The sequence below is a fragment of the Ranitomeya variabilis genome, chromosome 1 (genome assembly GCF_051348905.1).
Source record: "Ranitomeya variabilis isolate aRanVar5 chromosome 1, aRanVar5.hap1, whole genome shotgun sequence".
Taxonomy (NCBI): domain Eukaryota; kingdom Metazoa; phylum Chordata; class Amphibia; order Anura; family Dendrobatidae; genus Ranitomeya; species Ranitomeya variabilis.
In genome coordinates, this window is record NC_135232.1 from 628,974,778 (window position 1) to 628,980,777 (window position 6,000).

The window sequence follows — 6,000 nt, forward strand, 5'->3', positions numbered from 1 at the left end:
ATGCGCCTCAGTAGGATGTTGCCTCGTCTTACAGCACGACTCCTACTGGTATTCTCCTTGTTGCGTTGATCTCGTTTCTCACTCAGCACAATATACCTCGCCTCTTATCCTTTCTTGGGGTACCGCCGCTATATCGTGCAGGCGCGGTCCCGTAACATTCTCTCTGGTTGCTAGGCCTCTGTCAGGATCCCACCCCTGACAGGGACCCCTCTGAGTCTCTCCCCGCAACACCCCCTGCCACAGGGTGTTGCCTGTTCGATTCCCAGTCAGCTTTCTCATCTAACTTCCTGCCTAACCCCCAGTTTTACCAGATTGTGAGGAGTGGCCTAATACATAGAACCCTTAGCTCCCCCTGGAGGCCAGACTGTGAAATGTATTGGTGTCTGTGATACCTGGTCAGATGAACTCCTTCAGTGCCATCAGACGTACCATAGCCCCCCATAGCGGCGGAGCAACAGTACTGCAACGACCAGGACTCTGGGGCGCTGCAGATGCAAGTTTGAATCCTGGGCATACCCGAGCACAGGAGAAAGAAGAGGTGAGTAAGTAATACAATTTAATTTATGCACTGAGCAGACAGCAGCCCCACTCCCCTGAGGAGGAGGAGTTATGAAGACGTCAGAGAGGTGGGTATAGAATCCGGGAGACTTAATTGGATGCCGGACTCAGCCCTCAAATCAGGAAAGTCTCGCCGAATCCAGTAAGGTTGGGAGCTATGGTTTAGCTTTAACAAAAAATTATGGGGAAAAAATAATGGACAGCCCACTGTATTGGGGGTGTGGTATGGTAGGATTTATAAAGCAGGGCAGAGGATACACATTCAGTTGAAAACTGCGGGCTATGGATCCGGAACGGGGCTCCGCTTCTTGCCGATTCAGGGAACTGCCTTTTTTTTAACAACAGTTACAATAAACCAGGGAGAACCCCCTGAATCCTGCCACTGGGTGCACCATTGGGGTCGCAGATCAGGAGTCTTCTGGATGGCGAGTGTCCCATACTGTGGGTATGGTTCACACCACTTCACATCAATAACACAAGCAGGAATCTGATTTTGGTACATAAAACCTTACTATTAACTTTAGAGCATGAACTTGGGTATGTTAACCTACCGTTAACACTAGGTGGGGAGTTTTCTACCCAGCCTGGGGTGAATACTGTTTCATGAGGTTTGGTTTTCAATAATTATTTTTTTTGCAGGGCAACTCCTTCACCTGGGTGTGAATACAAGGGAGAAGATCAGACGTGGCGAATATATCGACATTTGGTTCCTGGTTTCACGGATGAGGTGACTATTGACAAGGAGCGGTCTTTTGAAAGGAATACTAGAAAAACAAAAGTAGCTAAACATTTGGAAATTGGCTAAAGGCTTTTCTTTTCTTAGCTCACGAGATATGTAATTGACAACTGGACAAGGTAATTTTCCCAGGGGTGGTTTTGGAAGCAAAAGCTCACAAAATAAATCCAGAACTTTTATCCTTCGGTTCACAGCCGAAATTTCCATATCAGTCCATTGTCGTGGGTGACTGTGTAAGGGGATCACAGCGACTGGTATACGCCCCCATCCCTTTAAAGGGCACCTGTCGCCCCGTTTTTTCAGTATGAGATAAAAATACTGTTAAATAGGGCCTGAGCTGTGCATTACAACAGTGTATTTTGTGGACCCCGATTCCCCACCTATGCTGCCAAAATACGTTACCAAAGTAGCCGTTTTCGCCTGTCAATCAGGCTGGTCTGGTCAAAAGGGCGTGGTGTCTTCCCCCAGATCTTGCTTAGTTTTCCGTTGGTGGCGTAGTGGTTTGCGAATGCCCAAGGTCCCGAATCCACTGCACAGGGGAGTTAAAAGAGCGCGATGTGCACTATTTCATTGGTGATCGGTGGGGGCGGCCATCTTCCTTTGGCCGCGCGTGCGCAGAAGCGGCGCTCTGCTGGCCCCGGCTTCAGGAAAATAGCCGCGGGATGCCGCGCGTGCGCAGATGGAGATAATTTTCCTGAAGCAGAGTTCGCATCTCGGCTTCAGGAAAATGGCCGCCGCGATCTCCATCTGCGCACGCGCGGCATCCCGTGGCCATTTTCCTGAAGCCCCTTGTGTCAACTTGTTGTATAGGCTGATGTCCTCAGAACCGGGGTGAAACAGCTGAGAGAACTCTAGGCACAGTGAATGTGGACAGGGAGAATTCTGCGTTACCGCATTAAGTGGTAAAACACTGTTTGTATGTGCAGGGAGACCATGATGTGCAAGAGCCACTAATCTCAGCCACGACTACGGCCCTGGTCCTCCCTCACAACTGCACCACTGTATCACTTTAGGGTGCGTCAGTGGTGTTGCTTTCTCTGCTTCTGACGAGTGTTCAGTCTCACACAGACCTGTCCGGCACAGAGCTCCTGCTCTGATGCTTGCAAACCAAAAACTGACACATCCAAACCTTAACTGAAAGTTTAAGTGGGAATTGTGAATATGGGCCACTCCCAAGATCTGGAGTGGAGGAAGAGATCCATCCCACTACCATCTTACAGATCTCTCCAAAAATAAAAGCCCATGTCTGGTTTTCTTAGATCTGACTTGGTGAAACAGTTTGACTAAATCCACTTTCTCTTTTATTTTGCATTGTAACCACAGCTGTGGCTGTAATTAGAATGCTATCCAGTGGGTTCAGTATGCTTCTATGCACATCTTGGGGGACACGTAACGACCCTCATATATGATTCCTCTCACTGCCTCACAGTGCATGTGAAACATCGGACTGCACTCAGATGTTATCCCAGTGTGGTACGATATACGTCAAGACAGGTAATGCAAGTGATAGAGAAATTACTTTCTCCATCTCCTCCACACCTGTGCTAGAGAAACAGAGCACAGAGCACTAACATTCAGCTCACGCTCGCAGCATTAGCTTATCGTTAGCATATCGCGTCCGATGCAGTGCTATATGCCACTGTGATTCCAGCCTTAGAGTTAGTTCCAAAGATATATATATGCCAATATATTTTTAATGTTTCCATTTATTAGCTTGTCAGTTGGAGGGTGAATATTTTGCGGACATGTGCCTGCCAATGCAGTGCGCCATCTCTTGTTTTTATTTTAAAATGTTTAGTTGTTTATGAGAATGGAGGCTGAGATGTGAGATGGGCATATCCTCGTAAACACATTACCGGGACAATTTTTTGTTCGCAGGCCCCAGTGACTGAAATATTTGCAGGTATTTATTGTATACGTTTCGTAAGTTGATGGAGGAGCTGGGTGTTCCTTTGTTGGAGAAAAATGTGGAGGACCCTTCTAGACGGTTGACTTTTTAGGTCACAGAAATTGATATAGAACAGATGGTTTTACGCTGCCAACCTGTAAGGATGAACAATTACCGTATAGCATGATACAAGTCAGTAGCACTAAAACAGTTACAGATTTTGGTGGGGCTGTCGCTGATGACATTTTCTTGCAAGGTGTTTCCCATGGGTAGGGTTTTTTCTCAGAGGCTATCTTTAGCAACTAGAGTAATTTCTCAATAACATCATTTCACCAGGGTAATGCGTAACATGACGTAATTCCTGCTGGTATGGAAGGAATTTCTGCAGTCCTTCAATGGGAAGACATTGTTTTCAATAGTTTACAGATACGGCTGGAGGTGATGGTTTCTCTGCAGTTTTCGGGAAGCATTGGTGTAGGGATCAGTGGTCGCATTCTTGGATGGATCTGGTATTGATTGTGTTACTAATATTGTATGTGTACCAAATATGGATAGTTATTTTGTATTTTTAGTTAAAAAATCACAGATTCTCATGAAAAAAAAAAAAATTTTATGTCTCAGCATTCCAAAAGTACTTCTTTTTATTTTTCAGTCGATGCACATGCATATTTATTACCACTTTGGGGTAAAAATAAAAATTGTTAATAAACTTTTATTATTTTGGAGGAAGTTAATGATAAAAAATAAATGTCTTTTTTTTTCCTTTTGCTCTTCTTTTTTTCACTGTGTTCTGTTTAAATTACATTTCAACTTCAATATATAAGGTAGCAAGAAAAAGGAAAAAAGTCAGCTCACCCAACTGAAGCCAGGGATCCAAGGCACAGACAGGTCAGCAGAGCAGCAGGAATTTCAATCGAGTGAAGACAAAAAGGATCCAGCTCCAGAAATTCCATAAAATGAATGTTTATTGAAAAGTATTAAAATCCATTATAACAGCATAGTAGCAACTAACCCTATAAATAGGGGAAAGTTCACATTGGCAGATGCATTTCAGACCCCAAGACCCTTAGTAATTGAAATGACTAAGTTATTTCAAACAAAAATGAAAATGAAGAATAAAAACATTAAGAAATAAATAAACAAGCTAGAAACTTGAGATAATATTGTATATGTTAAAAGGAATGGGTCCGCATGTGTTAGAGAGGATGATATAGAATACAGGTGCTCAGGGGTGGATTAAGGGTAGCCAGGGCCCCGGGCTGTTCAGACACTGTGCCCCCCCCCCGTTCATGTGACGGGGGTCATGTGACGGGGGGTCATGTGAAGGGGGTCATGTTATACCCAAACCAGATTATTCCAGAAAAATGGCCGGGCCCTGCTGTACTGTAACCTATTAAATATTTGTTAAAATCTGCAATACAATTTAGGTATATTTTGACCAATAATATCACATACAAGGAACAAATACCACCGCGCCATGACCAGACCACAAATTACAACCACAGTGATCGAATAATATCACATACAAGGAACAAATACCACTGCACCATGTCAAGACCACATATTACCACCACTTGGTGACCAAATAGCACATTCAAGGGACAAATACCACAACACCATTTCCAGACCACATATTACCACCACATGGTGACTGAATACTACAATACTGATCAGTAATTAAAAAAAACCAAAAAAACACAATACTATCACCATAAGTGCCAGTATTCACAGGAGATCTGTTCTTAGTATGCAGTGTCTGTGTAGAGGTAATACAAAGATCACTGGTGACATTATACACAGGAGCTCTGTATATAATGTATAGGCAATACAGTGATCACTGGTGACATTGTACACAGGACCTCTGTATATAGTATACACTGTATAGTGTCAGTGTATAGGTAACACTGACTCACCAGTGACGTCTCTAGGTGAAGTCCTTCATCTTTCATCCAGCACAGACCGCCATAATTTCTTCCAGCCAGGACTCGTTTCTGCAGGAAATAACACAGTTATCTCGAGCTCTGCTTGCAGAACACATTACTTAATTTTTCACAACTTCTACATTACACCACATGGAGAAAAAAAGGCGATATAGTGTCACTCTGCACAGTAACAGGACCGCCCCCCCCCCCCATTTAAAACAGTATACTCAAAAAATAAAATAAATACATCACTGCAGTAATAATATCCCTTAATTAGCCCCATGGTAATAATATTCCCCACCCTGGCCCCGTGTGTCTCATTCCTGGCTCCAGCCATATGTTCTCCCATCCTGCACTCATGAGTATCCATTCTACACCATATGATCTCCCCATCCTGCCCCATCTGTCTCCATCATATCCATCCTGCCCCATGATCCAATCCTGCCCCATGTCTTTCATTCTGCCCCGTGTCTCCAATCATGCCCCGTGTCTACATTCTGCCCTGCCCCTGCCTCCAGTCCTGCCCCAATGTGTGTCCAGCAATCTCCCGCAGTGTGTCAAGCATAATACCCCCAGTGTGTCCAGCATATTACCCCCAGTGTGTCCAGAAATCTGCCCCAGTATGTCCAGCATATTGCCCCAGTGTCCAGCAGTCTGCCCCAGTGTGTCCAGCATTGCCCCCAGACAGTGTCTCCAGCAATCTGCCCCAGTGTCTGACTCCAGCATAGTGCCCCCAGTGTGTCCAGCATTGCCCTTACAGTGTGTCCAGCAATCTGCCCCAGTGTGTCCAGCATATTACCACCAGTGTGTCCAGCAATCTGCCCCAGTATGTCCAGCATTTCCCCAGTGTGTCCAGCATATTACCACCAGTGTGTCCAGCATATTACCACCAGTGT